Source organism: Furipterus horrens, unplaced genomic scaffold (genome assembly GCF_987537825.1).
Source record: "Furipterus horrens unplaced genomic scaffold, mFurHor1.1.pri manual_scaffold_5, whole genome shotgun sequence".
NCBI lineage: Eukaryota > Metazoa > Chordata > Mammalia > Chiroptera > Furipteridae > Furipterus > Furipterus horrens.
The window spans coordinates 52,381,660-52,400,504 of record NW_028327175.1 but is presented as its reverse complement, the minus strand read 5'-3'; the positions used below and the strand labels follow the sequence as shown (position 1 = coordinate 52,400,504).

Genomic DNA, 18,845 nt, shown 5'->3' with positions numbered 1-18,845 from the left:
GAAAACCCAACAACTTTACTGTAAGACATCAAAAAAAAAAAAATCCATGTTTTTTACAAAACTTGTCAAGTGATTCTAAAATTTATCTTAAAAATATCAGATATCAAATCAACTAAACAGCATTAGCAATACCTAAAGTCATTGTTAACTGAAATAGAAAGAAAAAATATACCAGGGATTAGAATATGAAGTCTAGAAATAGACTCACTTATATATTGAAATTTAATATATGATTAAAAAAAAGTTTGGATCATTGATGGAAGAATAGATGAGTCAATAATAAATATAAAGTCAACTGGCCCAGTATTAAATAAAATAGACTACATTACCATATCTCACAATCTCCAAAATAAATTCCAGGTGGATTAAAGCCCTAAAATATAAAAAATAATAATAATAAAGGCCTAGAGAAAAACACAGGAGAATACTTTCATAATTTTAAGTTAGGAAGGATTTCCTGAGCAAGCCCAACCCAAAAGCCATAAAGCAAAAGACTGGCAGATTTATTAAAAATTAAAAACTCATGTATGACAAATGATACTATTAACAAAGTTAAAAGAGAAGTGACAGTTGGGGAAAAAATATTTGCAATCTGTATAGTAAGTGAAGGATTGATAGTCATAATATATAAGATACTCCTACAAATCAATACTACAAAGATAAACAGCCTTACAGTAAAACAGACAAAGGGCATAAACAGGAAATTCCTAGAAGAAATACCAGTGACCAATAAGCATATGAAAATATGCTCAACATCAGTGTAATGAGGAAAATGCAAATCAAAATAATATATCATTTTCTTCTTTTAGAATGAAAAAAATTTTAAGATCTGTAATATCTACTGATATAGAGAGTATGAGAAAATGGGCATACTCATGTACTCTTTGATAGGAGTATAAATTGCTACAATCTGGAGAGAAATTTTGTCCACATTAATTAATTAATTCAATAAATATTAGCATCTATTGCATGCAATGTGTCATACCAGGCCCTAGAAATACAACAGTGACCAAAACAAACAAAAGTTCTTGCCCTCCTGGAGCTTGCATTCTGGAGAACCCAGGGCAGGGCAGAGAAGATAAATAATATGTAGAGCATGTGGTTTTAAGTGCAATAAAAATAAATCAGGGTAAGAGAGATTGAAAGTGATAGGGTTAGGAAGATGCTATTTTACCAGGGTGGGAAAGGGTGTAGGACCTCTCTGATAAAGTGAGTAAAGATCTGAAGGAAGTAAGGGAACAAGTCAGAAAGCTAAGAGAAGAATGGGAAGTGCCAAAGTCCCAAGACAAAGAGCAGGGATATTAGTAAAGCTGAAGCTGAGTTGAAGGAGCTGAAGAATGATATTAAGATAAGATTAGAAAGGAAAGGCAGCAGGACTTGTTTAGGTCTGGAAATTACCATGAAAGCTTTGTACTTTACTCAGACTAAAACTGGAAGTCATGGGAGGATTGTGAGCCACAGAGTTATATGACTGTACTCACATTTTTAAGTACATTTTATTGTTTATGCTATTACAATGGTCCCAATTTTTCTCCCTTTGCCCCCACCACCTAGCCCACCTCCCCCACTCCCTCAAGCAATCCCTGCACATGCATATATGTTCTTTAGCTACACTATTCCCTATGCTGTACTTTACATCCCCACGGCTATTCTGTAACTACCAATTTGTACTTCTTAACCCTTTCACCTTTTTTGCCCATTCCCCCAACCCCCCTCCCATCTGGCAACCATCAAAACATTATCAATATCTACAATTCTGTTTCTATTCTGCTTGTTCATTTATTTTGTTTTTTAGATTCAATTGCTGATAGATATGTGTTTATTGCCATTTTATTTTGTTGTTCATTTTTTTATCTTCTTCTTTGTAAAAAAGACCCTTTAACATTTCATGTAATACTGGTTTGGTGGTGATGAACTCCTTTAGCTTTTTCTTGTCTAGGAAGCTTTTTATCTGCCCTTTGATTCTAAATGATAGCCTTGCTGGATAGAGCAGTCTTGGCTATAGGTCCCTGCTTTTCATCACTTTGAATATTTCTTCTTGTAGCCTGCAATGCTTTTTTTCAAGAAATCAGCTGACAGTCTTATGAAGACTCCCCTGTAGGTAACTAACTACTTTTCTCTTGCTGCTTTTAAGATCCTCTCTTTATCTTTTACCTTTTGCATTTTAATTATGATGTGTCTTGGAGTGGGCCTCCCTGCATCCATCTTGTTTGGGACCCTCTGTCCTTCCTGGACTTGCATGTTTATGTCTTTCACCAAATTAGGGAAGGTTTCTGTTATTATTTTTTCAAATAGGTTTTTGGTTTCTTGCTCTCTCTCTTCTTCTTCCAGCACCCCCATGATGCAAATGTTGGTATGCTTGAAGTTGTCCCACAGGCTGCATACACTATCCTCATTTTTAAAAATTTTTTTCTTCCTGCGATTCTGATTGGTTGTTTTTGCTTCCTTATATTCCAAGTCACTAATTTGATTCTTGGATTCATCCACTCTACTGTTGATTCCATGTAAATTGTTCTTTATTTCAATTAGTCCATTGTTTGTTTATGACTGAATCTTTTATATATTGCTGAGGTCCTCACTACATTCCTTGAGCATACTTATAACCAGGGTTTTGAACACTGCATTTGATAGATTGCTTATCTCCATTTTGTTTAGTTCTTTTTCTGGAGCTTTAATCTGTTCTTTCACTTGGGCCATGTTTCTTTGTCTCCTCATTTTTTGGCAGCCTCCTGAGTTTGTTTCTATGTATTAAGTAGAGCTGCTATGTCTCCCAGGCTAGGTAGAGTGGCCTAATATAGTAGGTGTCCTGTAGAGTCCAGTGGCAGAGCCTCCCTATCACCCAAGTTGGGTTCTCAAGTTGTGCCCACTGTGTGGGCTTTATACACTCTCCTCTTGCAGTTGAGCCTTGACTGCTGTTGGCACATCCAAAGTCATCCACCCCCTGTGTTCTACCCAGTATCATAGAGCATAAACTACAAAGCAATCTGTAGATGGCTGCTACTTGTGCTGGGCTGAAGGTGCTCAGGCAAAGTCAAGTTGTGAACCAAGGCCAGCTGCTGCTAGTGCCAAGCCTGGGGCAACTTAGCAAGAGGTACAGGGCTTGCTAAAGCCAAATGCCTCCTGTTTGAGAATTTAGGAATATCTGAAGCATGGACCAAGACAAGTCAATCATATGGAAAAGCCACTGGAAACAATTTTGGGGGCCCATAAGTTGTGTAGGGAAGGGCCCCCTGGAATCACCAGGGTGGGGCAAACAGTGCTCAGTAGATGGAATCTCAGATACGGTGCCCACCTGACAGCTCTGTGGCTCTATTGAAGGAGGACTCAGAAAAGGAATGAGGCCCCTACCATCACTTCTATCTGGGAGAAAGCTTCCCTCAGCTCTCACTTTGATGCCAGACAATTCAGTTCCTCCCCATATGTCTCTGATGACTTTCAATCTGCTGTCCCCAAAGAGGACCTCAGAGGGAGTGAGTCCAAGTAGCCTGTGCATGGGCCCTTTAAGAGGAACTGCCTGGGACTCCTGAAGTTTCTGTCTTCCACAGGCTCAAACCCTGCTGGTTTTTACAGCCAGATCTTATGGGCACTTATCCTCCTGGCTTTGGAACTCTGGACTTGGGGTTCTGGTGTAGAGCTGGGACCCCTTGCTCCTGAGATATCCCTCCCAATTTTTATCCACCACATGTGGATGTGGGACCAGTCTGTTATGTGCCTTCACCTCTCCTACCAGTCTTAATGTGGCTTCTTTAATTCTGTACTTGTAGGACCTCCATACAGCTTGATTTCTGACATTTCTGAATGATAGTTGTTCTATAGTTTATTTGTAATTTTGATGTGATTGTGCAAGGAAGAGAGCCATGTTTACCTACTCTGCTATCTTGACCAGAAGTCTCCCTCACATTTTTAAAAGATCACGTTAGCTGAAGTTTAAAGACCAGATTCTAAGTGAGCATTAATTAGGAAGTTATAGCAATAAGTCAGGAAAGAAATGGTGGCAACTTGACCTAAAGTGGTGCAGTGAAGATGGTGAGAAGTGGTTGATCATGAATATATTTTGAAGATAGAGTTAGTTAAAAGGATGTAGTAAAGGATCAAAAATAGGATGCAAGAGAAAGAGAGGAGTCAAGGGGAACTCCAGGTTCTTGTCCTGAGATATGAAAGTGACAGGTTGAGGGTTAGGTAAAAATGAGTTTAATATGCTTCATAAACATTCAAATGGAATGTCAATTCAGTACCTGGATCTAAAAGCCTACTACTAGGGACATGATAGATGCTAAAAATATAAAGTCAAGAGTCATCAGTGAATGTATAGTATTTACAGCCAGGGAGCTAGATAAGATCTCCTAGAGAGTGAGTCTAATTAGTGAAAAAAAAAGGAGTCCAAGGATCAAGGCCCAGGGCACTCCAGTGTTGCGCTGTTAGGAAGTGAGGAGGAACCAGAAGAGGAAGCCAAGAAGGAGCAATCATAATGTAGAAGAAAACCAAGAGGTCAGCATCCCCAATGCCAAGCAAAGAATATTTCAAGAAGGGAGTGATAATGTGACAATTTTATAGTATCTGTCAAAATGTAAGGTGAGCATGCTGTATCGTTCAGCAATTCTATTTTGATCTATCTATTCTGAAGAAATATATAAGTACACATAAAATTTTATTGCATAAATATTTATTAAAGTATTTGTAATAGCAAATTAAATGCCTATCAATAAAGGAATGCTTAAATTATGGGGCATCTGAATAAGAGAATAAAATGCAACAATCAAAAAAAAAAAAACCTGGAAGAGGTAAGTTATTAATATGAAATGATCTCTGAATATTATGTTTAAAAAGACTACTTGAAGAATAATCATATGAAATGACTGATTCCAGATATATGGAAACAGAAAACATATGTACTATATGTTACCTAAAGGGCAGGGAGGCTCATGTGATGAGAGAAAGCATGAGCTTCAAATCAGACTTTCTGGGGTATAAATTTGGCTTGTCACCTTGGACAAATTTCTTAACTTCTCTTGGCCTTCTTTCCCCTTCCATAAAAGCCCTCAAAGGGAGGTTCCAAGGATTAAAGAATTGATATACAAAAAAGTCAGTTTCTGATATATAGCAATCACTCAGTAAGTGTGAGATATTAATAATGTCTTAATAATGATTATAATATATAATAACCACACATATAAGTGTATAACAGACTGGCTGGTTTGGCTCAGTGGATTGAGCGTCGGCCTGCGAGCTAAGTGTCGCTGGTTCGATCTTCCAGTCAGGGCACATCAGAGAAGGAAAACTCTGACTCCAAAAAACCTCCGCTGCCTTGCGGCATACCTCTTCACGGGAAAGGCTAAGGGAGTAAACCCCGACAGAAAATCCGGAGCCGGAGTCCCTAAGGCGGTTCGACGTTGTAGTCTACACCGGCAACTCCTGCGGTGCACCTGAAGCCAAGCTGTATTGACTCCGTCTTTCCCTTGGACCCTTCAGCTGCGAAGAGAGGGGGGGTCTGCTGCATGGGCAACTGCAGACCCTCCATATCACCCTGCCCAGGCTCTGTAGCTTCAGCTTCACTGGAGAGGACACTCCAGCGTCATCACAAGATGTCAATTCAACATGGGAGGAGACAGATACCGTGTCACTCCCGAGTTGGACTGCACAGCCATTCTCGGCGGTGCAGATAGACTCTTAAGAAGCTACACCATCGTCTCTCGAGACGGACGGCTGCCGACGACGAAGTGTATAACAAGAAATTTTGAAGTTTACTCCCCAAACTGTTAACACTGGTTTTTCAGGGAAGTTTGGACTGGGAGCTGGCAGAGGGTGAGAGGCAGCTGAATGAAACGTAAACATTTTACTATATATACACATCCATACATGTTAATTTTTAATTATACACTAATGCAAATTTTACAAAAGTATATGTGCATTTCTTGTAAATTTTTAAAACGTTTTTTTAACTGAGAAAGAAAAAAAGAATAGTAATTTTATAGATAGCAATGGTTATTTCTAGAGATTTCTAATCAATAATCTATGGTTTAGCTGACACCAAGAAAATAAACCAAAGAATTGGGATAACGTGAAGCAGACAATATAGTATTTTCTAGCCATTTCCAAGGAAATTAAACAAACATGTGGCAATAAAAATAGAAAAGACAGTAAAGAAGAGCCTGAATTAAATGAAATAAAGAGAAAAGAATAAAATTGAACACAGATTCATAGATTTTGAGTCTAACCATTCAGGCAAATAAAAAATCCATCATCCTAATCAGTGTGGTTCAGTTGGTTCAGTGTCATCCAGCAAAACAAAAGGTCACTGGTTCGATTCCCAGTCAGGACATAGCCTAGGTTGCGGGCCAGATCCCCAGTTGGAGTGCGTGGGAGAGGCAACCAATTGATATTTCTCTCTCCCTCTCTTTCTCCCTCCCTTCCCCTCTCTAAAAATAAATAAAATCTTTTTTAAAAATTCTATCTATCACCCCTGAGAGAAGCAGTCACCCAACATCTCCTGACACATTTCCAGTGACACAGACAGCATGTATTATTAGTCAGTTACACCTTGTATTAACCAAATATAGTCCCTCATTGTTCCTACCTGTCCTGTCTGAAGCAATACGGAATTAAGTCTCTTTCTTCGCCAAGACTGACTTTTGACTACACATTCTGGCCCTGCTAACTTACCTGAGCAAGCCCAGCCCTGCCCTGTGTAGGCAGAGAGGGCATTCCAAGTAGCAGTCTGCTACATTACTCCAAACCTAAGGCAAATATGGCTAAGATTCTTTCTATGCAGTGATGCCAACAGGTAGAATGTTTAAGACAATGTGGTTGTACAACTGCACGGCTTCTGATGTTGACTAAATTCTGCTTGAGGAAACAACAGGCACTTGTAGGAGACAAATGCTAGAGTGTGCTCTTTTATGCATAACCCCAAGTCTTTCTTTCATCACCTCTTTCTTTCCTTTGTCTCCAGGACAAATCCTTCACCAGCTCCTCCCCAGACCTCCCCAAGGTGGAGCTCACTACTCCATGTAGGGTTCTGCCTCTAATTACTATTTACTGTATTTGCATGTGTTTTGTCCTCATTATAATGTCATTAGTATTCAAGGGAGCCCAGTTGCCAGGGCAACAGGAGTGGTGAATGCAAGGCATAGCCTTTAATGAAAACTTAACCCTACTTCGTTTATTTCCCACTGTGTTTTTTTGGCTCACTTCACTTATGTGGTCACAAAAATGAAAATATCCTACAGTTACCCCTTCTTACATGGTGCTGCTCCAAGGTCTTGAGACCTATGTGTGTTCACTGAAGAGTAATAACACTTTATATTTCCCATAGTAACCTCAGTAAGTTCCTTTGATAACAATAAATTCTCCTTCTGATCAACACTGTTCACTCAGCACAGCCCTATGAATATCTAAAATAGTCTATTTTTCTCCAGATTAAATATTCTCAGGTTTTTCAAATTTGATATGATTTCTGTAGCACTCACTAACCTAACTGCCTGCCCCTGAAACCATTCTAAATGATTTTGTTGAGATCAAACTCACTGCTTCTATACCATCATGCCAATCTGGTAACCTTCTCAAAGAAATTAAAAGATCAGTTTGACCGGACTTCTTTTTTAGCCAACCTACAAAAAGGTATGCTTATCAAAGTTGCGTATAATAATAATAATGGTTTATCAGATGATCAAATCAAGAATTAATTTAAAAAAACAAAGCTTGATCATAACAGGCAAAAATAAGATGATATTTAGCATGAATAAAAATGAAATCCTAACATTAGGCTAAAAAATCCAAATATACAAATACTGGAGTTCTTCCTTAAGAGTAATACACAGTTTTAATCCACAAGAGCTATAGATGCCTTCAAGTTCAATAGGGGCCAAAGTGTGACAGGCTGTCATATAAGGATTTCTTAGAATCCAGTTTGTAATTGTTATACTTGCAGGATAAGGTAAAGAGAGCAAGGTTAACAGTACTGCAGAACTGTTTAAGAAGCAACTAATGACCACAAAACTATTATATTCTGGTATTGCTGTCATTTACAATATGAGGAAAGACAGACTCAATGGGACCAACCACTAAAGTGAGTCAACCTAAGGAGTTAGAAGCCAATAGGAAGTAAGTGCTCACTTCTGATGCAGCAGACTTGGAGAAGACCAATGAGAATGCTACTGGACAATAAAACCAGCCGCAACGGTGTAAATGTTCTTTATGCTCTCCAGAACAAGTAGACAGTAGCCACGGGGAATGTGGCTAGTGCAATTAGGGAACCAAATGTTTATTTTATTTTACTTAATTTAAATTGCAATTTGAATAAGCCACATGTAGCTTAGTGGCCACCATACTCTAAAGCACAGCTACATAAGTGATTTGCTGCTACAGAGTAAATGTTTTTATACTATTTTAAGGTCAGACTATTCTTCAGCTCTCCCCAAACAAGCAACTGAAGTGAGGCCCAGCAACATCCGAGTCATGGTCCAGGCAGAGGCCCTATGTACGTAGCCCAGTGTGCCTTGGGACCAGGGGTGGGAGTTTAGAAGGAGATGGATGGTTAGTATTAGTAGAGATTTGAAAAGCAGTATGGCATAGAGTCAAGTACACAGACTGCTAAATTCATATTCCAGCTCTGCCATAAATTAGTGTGACCTTAGTTACCTCATCTGTAAAGCGGGAATAATAACGACAACAATTACCAACCAGTGTGAAGATCAATTCAGTTAATATATACAGAACACTCAGAATAGAGCCTAACACCAAATAATTGTTAATGAGTGTTTTTTCAAAAATTAAGTTTCTCCTTCAAGAGTAAACTTACTTTGATCATCCCCATGAGTGAATTAGAGAAGACTATGATAATCGATTTTTCCTCCCAGGACTTTATATAACATTTATATGACATCTGAACAGCTATTTGACTTAACCAGCTCAGTCCAGTTCATCACCCTCCTGCCACCCATCCATCCCACTACTGCTGGTCCTTATCCCGCACATCAGTAAGACGGAGGACACAGCAGACTCTGCCCCATCACATGTGCTCAGTTGGTCAATGTATTTCCTGAAACTTGACACTCTCCTAGTCCTTGCTTTTATTTCATTCTCTGAAATTTCTTAGTCATTCAATTTGGGACCTGTCACAGTGAACATTCTTGCCTCAGCCTCCCAAATTGTCAACCCCCTGCTTCTTAACCCTTTTTACATCATGCCACGCATAATAATCCACAGTTGAACAGTATAACAGAGTAAAGTGGAGGGGATTTGGTGGTGTTTATATGTAACTTTGTTTTAAAAAAACTTAAATAGATTTTGTTAGTATTATATAATCATTTCAGTTAATCATCATTCCTACCCCCAGATGCAGTCTAATCTTTCTGTCTAAATACAGAAGAGTATTTATCACTTTTATCCAAATGATAGATACCCCTTTCTCATCACTAATCAGAATATGAATAATTTAAATCTATACTTCAAAAGGCCCATCATTCACTAAATCAAATAGATATTCCTTTAATACTTTCATTGACAAATGTAATGTGAAAATTTCTTGTAAGAGTACAAATAAATTGTGAATACAGCTAAAATCATGCATTTTAAACCAATGATGCAGCTTTTCTTAAGTACACAAGTTGTTGCTTGCTTGTCTTAATAATTCTTTGCTATTCAAATGACGACACAGACTAAGCACCTCAAGTGAATATTTAACCTCATATTTCCAAGGCCCAATTTTTGTCTTAAAACCATAAATTTTATCAGTGTATGTGAATACATTATCATGAGTTCCTGGTAATTCTCTATTAGGTTCATTCATTCAGCTAATTATGCCCGGTTTTCAAGCCAATAATTACCTTTTAACAAATCTTCAAGATAAGAATTGTTTACCAAAAAGGTTCTAATTCTCCTTTTAGATTATAAACTTTTGACAGAACACTCTTTAGATGTGTATGGCTCTTCAGTATGAAACAGTGGGAAGTTGTATACCAATCCCATTTCTACACATGAAGCTGAAAAACATGTGAGTGAACAGCCTCAGTTATATTAGGTTCTCCATTTAGATATATCAGACTATGTGTAACTCATCACAGACAAAGTTTTACACAACAGAGTTTCTCTGTGATTAAAACAGTGTATTATTTGAATCTCAGGGTTTTCACAACTCCTGATGCACAGCCATTACACATTCTTGTCATTGCAGTCACTCCATCAGCACTCAAATTCAAGCATGCACCTATTTGTTTCAAAGTTTGAATTTACCACCTTCAATATTTCATCCCCAGTCATTTGTTGTGATACCTCTTTACAATGAACTGATATTCTTCCCAGCATTTCTTTTCAAGAATTCTAACTATGTTGGAATTTGGCAGTTCTAGTGTGAGTAGATTTATCAATCTAAAATAAATGCCTGTTTGATATAATAATAATCTGGATTAACATTGCCTTTATATCATCTGACATAACAATATATTTACAAGGATTACTTGGGAGTGCCACCTTTTCCACCTCTTTTGCTTTATTGGCCTCAGTTCCTAGACTGGCTGGTAGAATGTGGGCTTCTGTCATTATGTGAGGTGCTTTGGCTTCAGTTTTTAATGCTGTGACCTTGTAACTGTCTATTTAACTTAATCTAAATAAACTGAAAAAGCTCATTGTTGGAACCAAATTGTTGGGTTTTTTCTGTTGCTTTTGCAAAACTTTAAAAACATTCCAAAAAACCAAAAATAAATAAATAAATAAATAAGTAAATAAAGGTTAGAATTTTAAAAAAAGAAAAAAGAAAAAAGAAATAAATAAAAACATTCCAGTCTTTTCCTGCACAGGATGAGTTTTTGTGGTAAGGTTCCAGTGTAGTTTGCTCGGTACCTTGTCTTCATCTGATAACTTTTCCTGCCAGTAAGGCTATTTTAGGTTGAGAGAAAAAAAGTTCCTGAGGACACACATCCAAGTTTGAAATGACTCGCATTTCATTACCTAACTAGTCACTTCAATTTTTTTTTTATATATACTGTGTTTGTCTGTAAAAGTTATGGCTTTCCAGCTTTAATGAAAAGTTAACTATTAAGATAAAAAATGAAGTACGATATCTATAAAATTTAAACCTTTTTAAAATAGAAGTAACTGATGGAGGCTGTAGGCTTTTAAACTTACATAAAATCTATTTACAGAAGTGGGGAATCTTCTGTGGTCCTTGAAATATTTTAACAACAAATTTAATGAAAATTAAAACAATTAACCATTGATTTTTTTTATTCCAAAAAAACTTTGAAATAGCCACAAAACATATATAATGCATATACTGATGTATGATTTAAAATATTTCTGAAGCTATAAAGCCTTTTAATGAGTCAACTACATTAAATTATATTCAATTATTACTTGATATCTAAAAATATGTATTTTTTAATTTTCAAAAACAAATAATAACTGACTACAGAATTCTGTCAGTAATATGACTTTGGCTAATTTTAACGCAAAAGCAAAAACCAAGTATATAAATCTACAAGTAAAAAATAATCAATGTTTTGTTTCATAACACTTAATATCAGAAAATGGTAATGAAAGTAATAAAAATAATCATATTTAAGTTCTAAATCAGGGAAATGATAAAACAATGATGATAATGAAAATAGCAAATAAAATTGAAATTAAAATACAAATATTTTACATGCATTAAAAAAAAGTTTAAAAGATGGAAGCAACCCAAATATCCATCAACAGATGAATAGATGTATAAAATATGTTATATAGATACAATGGAATATTATTCACCCTTAAAAATTAAGGAAATTCTGACACATGCTACAACATGGATAAACCATGAAGACATTATGCTCAGTAAAATATACCAGTTAGAAAGGGACAAATATTACATGATTCCACTTATATGAGGTACATAGGGTAGTCAAGTTCATAGAAACAGAAAGTGAAATGGTGGTTGCCTAGGGCTTGGGGTAAGGGGGTAAAGGAGTTGTTTCATGGTTAAAGAGTTTCAGTTTACCAAGATGAAAATGTTCCAGAGAAGGATGGTGGTGATGGCTGCGTAATAATGTGATATACTTATAACTACTGAACTGTACTGCTGAATTGAATCACTTAAAAATGAGTTAATATGATAAATTTTGTCATGCATTTTTTACCATTATTTTAAACTTAAATGGTTAAAATGGTACATTTTATGTTATTTCTATTTTTACACAATTTTAAAAATTGAAAAAACTTACTAATGACAACATATCACAAGTGAATAATCAGGCATACTGGGATAATTCAGGGTCCAAAGTCAAAGGTAGATGCTAAGTGATATGGCTACTACGGAGAGCTTCCTGGCCACAGGTGCCACACCTAAAACCTTGTGAACCAAAATAAATAGTAAATCTAAGGAGTTTTCTTAGGGAGCCATTCAAATATTGCTAAAATAGCATGCCCACTACTATATATTCCTCAATGGCTATTCAGAACACTGTTAATGAGCTATGACCATTAGAATCTTGAACTTACCTGTAGCCTGTTCATGGCACAGCAATATGACATGGTATAGCAATTAGGAAGCTCTGATCTAGTAGCCGACTTCCAGATTTCTCTCTGATAAGTTTCTTTCTCTCTCCCAAGCTTCGGATGTTCTTGGACAATCCTCTGGGTGAGTCTCATCCTAGCTCAACTAGCTCAACTCTGCTTCTTGGATATTATGCACAGTATATCTCCCTTTCGGCACACTCTACCCTCAGAAGCAGAACTTACAGCATGGCTACAAAAAAGCTAATGCATCATAAGCAGCCATTAAATAGAAGCAGTATCCTAAACAAGGTGAATGACATGACCTTCTAACTCCAAACCTCTATTTCTATGAGTCATGAACATTTTTATGCTCAAGGTTATATAAAATACAAATCTCAACTTTATATTCTGATTGCTGGTCCAAGTATCAGCAATGAATAAAATGCATACCAAAGAGGCATGTCTTTTAATGATTTTTAGTAGCACTAAGATAAACTAGGTAAAACTGAGAAATAAATGAGACTTGTCATTGATACACTCCCCTTACTACCTCTGCTTTATTGTCAAGGCCCACATAATGTCCCATGGTGGTCCACAAAGTTCCTAACCCTCCCAAATTGCCACAATGTACACAACTTAGCTTTCTCTTTTCCTCCCTTTTCTCCACCTAAAACCTTCCGCTAATTTTTTTTAAATCTCAGTTTGGCAATAGCCCATCTCCATTTGGATACAAATTTTGGTCAGGCTTTCTGATTTTCTTATGAGAATGTCAACACCAACTCCTACTTGGTGGTCACTTGAGCATATGGGCCTGTCTTTAATGGGAAATACAGAATATCTCCACTTCAGGTTCTAAGATACAAATCTTTAATTCATTATAAATAATGATCTTTTCTCTTTATTCAAATTTTAATATCTAATGTTATGTATTGGGGTAAAGGGACATAAATCAACATTTAAAAATCTCATCCTAGACCAAATGCTTTTCAAACCATCTGTGGTAAAAGATCAGGATTTTTATTTCCAATCTGTTATACACATACTTTTGTGAAAAACACTAAAAATGAATTACTAGGAAAAAAAATGAAAGAAAAAATTCAAAGCATACAAAATACAAGCCCCCAACTTAAAAAAAAAAAAAAAAAAACCTAAAGAAACATTTTTTAGAGAAGTTTTAGGTTCACAGTAAAGTTGAAAGGAAGGTACAGATATTTCCTATATACCACCTGCCTGCCCTCCAACATGCATAGACTTCTCCCCATTATCAGTATCAATTTTTAAATTATATTTGACAGATGTAAAATTACTCTGTCAAATTACTTACAAGTTTTTTAGCATTCGTTTCCAATTTCTGTACCTATTTCCTTGCATTGGTTCCAATCTAGGACCAGACCACACTTTGAGTAATACTGCCTCTCATTTCGACACAAATATCCACCTTCACCCTGTCATCAGAATCAATCCTCTCCATAAAGATGCAGGAAGATATAGAATGCCATATGCTCTGGTTAGTGAAAAAGTCACTTGGGGTACATACGCATATGCCACCTATAGATTTCTGAGTCATAGAAGCTGACCCTTTTTCATAAGCTATTCACCAATCTAATTCCTTTCAGCTTTATGAGAGTAACAAGATCCAGGAGTCTCATATATGCCCTTCACTTTGAAACCTCTCATTTTTTAGGGTATTAAACCATTACTCTGGTTCTTGATTATTTACATAATAAAGATCCATTTAAATGCACACAAACTACACCCTCCTGAAGCCAGCAGGAGGTGAACATGAAGATCTGAGAACAAACTTCTCTGTATGTGTGCAAAGCACGTCTCTCTTGTGCAATCGCTTTACAAATAAGAAATAAACACTAGGTTTATAAGACTTGGAAAAAAAGGTTTATGACTTTGACTGTTTTCCATTACTGGAAAATTTACATGCTGAAAAGTAGCAAAAACCAGTGCAAAAGAATAAACAGTGGGTGCACTTCAAGGGCTTGTTTCTTTCAAGAATCAGGAGTAAAATTGGGTTTTATTAGCTGTTTCATTAAGTTTTGCTTTGAAGAAAAACAAACAGTGAAAGCATATGTGCAACATCTGATGAAAAAGGATTTTATTCTAAACAGTCTCTGTACAAAACTCATTAATGTAACATTGAATGTGAAGACTTGTCTAGCAATTTAAGGATAATTTTACTCAGTTTATTTATAATATCTGACAGTTTATTTAACATATTCTAATCTTTAAATCATCATGTATACTAAACTAATATATTAAATCTGTCTTTTCAATGGCATTTTGCAATAAATGTTATAGCAGCTGTTAAAGGCAATTAGTATATAAAGTTTGTATCAAATTTAACACCAAATATAGTAAGACAATACAGCTGAATATTGATAACTTGGAAAATTAATGAAAACAGGTCAGTTCTTCTTAATCAAACACCTAATTGTAAATTTTTTTTACACTACAACTATACTTTTTTTAGAAAAGTCTAAATATACGTGCTATTACAATCCAATATCTGAAATACAAGCATCTAACATACTATGCAAAGTATTAAATAAAAGTAAAAATGGTTTTCCTTAGAGCAAATTGAGATACATTGGATATTCATCATACATCCACTGGAAGAATTTACTCAATTGTTATTTTTCCATTTCAAGGCTAGATGTTGATAAGAAGCAACTAAAGTTTATTAGTGGGGGGAAAATACATATGTTCCAGTTCCATTGTGCTGGCTACATAATAGTGTGGGCCTCTGGAATGGAGATTAAATTTCAGCTTCTAGGCAGATGAATTCAATATTAAACTACAGGTTAGGACTTAAAATGGTAGTTTTTGGAAGCAGACACACCTTGGTTTCTATCTTGACCCTGCCTCTTACATAAAGCCTATAACCTTGGACAAATCAGTTTATTTCTCTAAGCCTACATGCCTCATCTGAAGTAGAAATAATAATAGCTAACCATAGGAATATTGTGTAGACTAAATTTAATGAAATATTATATGTAAATAATAGCACAGTGATGGTACTTTAGACTTTCCTCTTTAAAAATATTATTACTCACTTTAAGCACAGTAATATAGCACATAGATTAAAAAATAGCATTAAAATACATATCTATACCAAAAATCAGCAGCCCCTTTCTTACCCCTTTCCACACGTTGGCCAGCCCACCCAGAGGCAATCACTTGCAATGAGCTTTATTATGTCTCCTGGTATTCATCTCCAATTACATACATTTTATGTATACAGCTTTCTCCTGATACATCACATTTAGATATTACATACTTACTTGTTATGTAGATGATATACATTCAAATTCAGTGTGACCCCCAAATTAAAACACCAGGATCATTACAAAATGACTGTTAAACTCATACATTGGAAAGAAAATACAGAAGAAACAGTCTCTCTCTTAGGAACTAATGAATGTTATTCAAATCAGTTGTAACCTATTGATTCTGGGGTCTCTACTCCTCAGAGTACAATATAAAATGATTTTACTTTTTCCAATAACTACATTTAACTCTCCTGTGTGGGATCTCCTTTCCCATTTGGTAAATGTGGCAGACTGATTATATTAACGATCCCAATTTTCACACTTCCCTGTATCCTTGCCCTTTGGTAGTATCTTCCCACACTGGCTCTGAGCTTGGCCCCCAAGAAAAACTCAAGTAAAGGTCAAAAAAAGTGCTTGAGTGTTTCTACTTTCTTCTTAGACCCTTGCTACCATGAGAACAAGCTCGGGCTAGCCTGTTGGAACAAGGCACCAAGCCAAATAATCCCAACTGAGGCTATCTTAGTGGCGCAGCCAGCTCCCCGACAATCTTGAGCTGATTGTAGATGCATAAGCAAGCCCCGCAGACATCAGCTGAGCCTGTCACAGATCAGCAGAATGGATCCAGCCAATTTGTAGGCTTTTGAGAAATAATAATAAAGGGTTGTTTTAAACCATTAAGTTTTGTAATGGTTTATTATGCAGCAATACCTAACTGTTCCTTAAATAGCAACTTGATTCCAGTCTATAGCTTTTTAGATACTGTCAGTTATTAGAACTTTATCTTTCATATAATTAAGACTCATTATTATTTTTGTTATTTTGAAGCCTTCAGACACAAAATCAATATTAAGTTCTTTTCTCCCTGTAGTTCAACCCACATGCTCTGCAGTTGGAATGGAGAAATGAAGCATAGTCTTGCTCAGAGAAACTTCCTGCCCCTCACTACTCCTCCCAGGAGCCATGGCTTGAGAATTGAAAGTAGGAAGGAGGGTCATCCCCTTGCTTAACGGATACAGTCACAGTCTTCCTTGCTGCTGCTTCTCTGGCTGGCACTGATGAGGCATCAATGTCCCTGCATCTGGCAGGCATGCAGCTGCTAGCTCCCTCATAAGATGATCTTACGGGCTCTTCAGAGGATCCTGCAGTTAGACCACACCCTGGAATATTACCTGGTCTACACAGTCACCCTACTGAGGTCCCATTACCTCCTGGCTGACAGCTTCTTAAATAGGACAATAGAAAAATAGGTTAAGCCTAGCTACTCTTGGAAGTGATCATATTAAATAGACTAAATAGTGTCCTCTGTCCCCAACTATCACTCTCAACTTTATCTAGACGTCCTCCAGCAGTAAAGAGCAGGTCAGCAAGTCCATGGCTAAGCAAATGCTCAAATAGGCAATGAAATGACCTACCTGCTGGCTTGAAGGCACCCCATACTCTTTACAATTATTTCTTTGGAGCAGGAAGGGAGGCTTTGGGAAGGAAGAGAATTGGAATCGTTTCTCATTACTAACTCTGCATTTCTCTGTTGAGTCTTATTTTCATATTGGGGTAGGATGGAGGATCCCAGTTCTTCAGGAATGGTTCCTCTGAACAGTTTCTAAAGACAGGTTTCTGCCTGCAGTGGCTACTAGATTATTCATAGCAATCCAAATATAGAATATTGGTTACTTAGAGTCTTTTGTCTCCAGCTTGGGGCTTTAGCTGCAGTTCTGGAGCAAGATAAAAAGGTCCCACTCAATACCCTGTTACATGGTTATTTTAAAATCTAAAGTATGCATTAAATTCTACTATACTGCATATCATTATAGAAAAATTCCATTTTTATAGAAATGTCAGTTTTATTTAAAAGACAGCCCTGAAGAAATTATTTGAATGATACTTATTAACCTTTTATGTAAATTTTATGGTGTTTTCACAAATCCGAGATCATCAATTAAGGGATAGAAGAGCTCATCAATTAAGAGACAGAAGAGGAACTTTTTAAATTTTTTCTCATATTTTTCAAATAAAGCTTTTTGTCCAATATAATTCTCCAAATGGTGAATTTTTTCTGAAAAGTTAGTCAATTATTCATGTAGAAATATTTATGTACCTACTTTATACTCAGTGATATTCTAGTGGTTTTGGGCATATCAACAAACAAAAATACCTGTCTTTATAGACTGAGCAGGAAAAAAGAGATATTAAGAAATAAACATACTAAATAAGTAAATTACAGAGAATCTTAAAGATGACTAGTAGTATTAGAAAAATAAAAAGTAGAGCTGGATTAGGGGAATCAGAAGTACCAGGAATAAGGCTAGTACATAGAGAGACCAAGTTGTTTCACTACTGAATAGGGTGGTCAGGATGACCTCAGTAAGAAGGTGACATAAAAGCAAACACACGAAGGACGTGCAGAGGAGGAGAGTCAGTCATATCTAGAAGAAGAATGTACTAGACAGCAGAGAGGCCAGCCGATTCAGAGCTTCCCCACCCCAGGCAGGAATGTCTGTCTGGTATGCTTGAGGAACAGTAAGGAAGTCAGCGTGCCTGGTCAGCTGTGAATGAAAGGAAGGAAAATTGAAAGTGAAGTAAGAGCTGATGGTGGTTTGCACCAGGGTGGTAGCAAAGGAGATGATGAGATACTATCCAATTCTGGATATTATAGGGTGGAGGAAACAGGACGTCTGAATGGATTGGGTGTGGGGGTTGAGGGAAATAGAGAAGTTAAGGATAACTCTAGTAGCTTGAACAACTGGAAAAATGGAGTTGCTGTCTATTGAGAGGAGAAGGTTAATTTGGATAAAGTTGGGTGAGCAACTTTGGGAGGAGAGAGATTAGGAGTTTAACTTTGGACTTGTTGACTTTAGGAACTAAGTGGGGACATCAAAGTAGAAATGTCAAGTAAGAACTTGACCTTATGAATCTGGAATTCAAGAGAGAAGTCTGGGCAGGGGATATACAATTGGGAGTAATTGGCATTTGATCAAATCTAAATGGATGAGACCCACGGCACTGAGAATAGCTGGAGAAGAGAATAAGACATAGGACAGCATGGGCACTAATATTGTGAGGTTATGAAAAAAAAAGAAAACAGCAAAGGAGACTGAA

General features: G+C 36.6%; 1 protein-coding gene across 1 annotated transcript in view; it reads right to left on the bottom strand.

Annotated features, from left to right (window-relative positions):
* Positions 1-18,845, bottom strand: part of ATG10 (autophagy related 10) — a 222,954-nt gene that overhangs the window by 179,237 nt on the left and 24,872 nt on the right. The window lies entirely within an intron of this gene.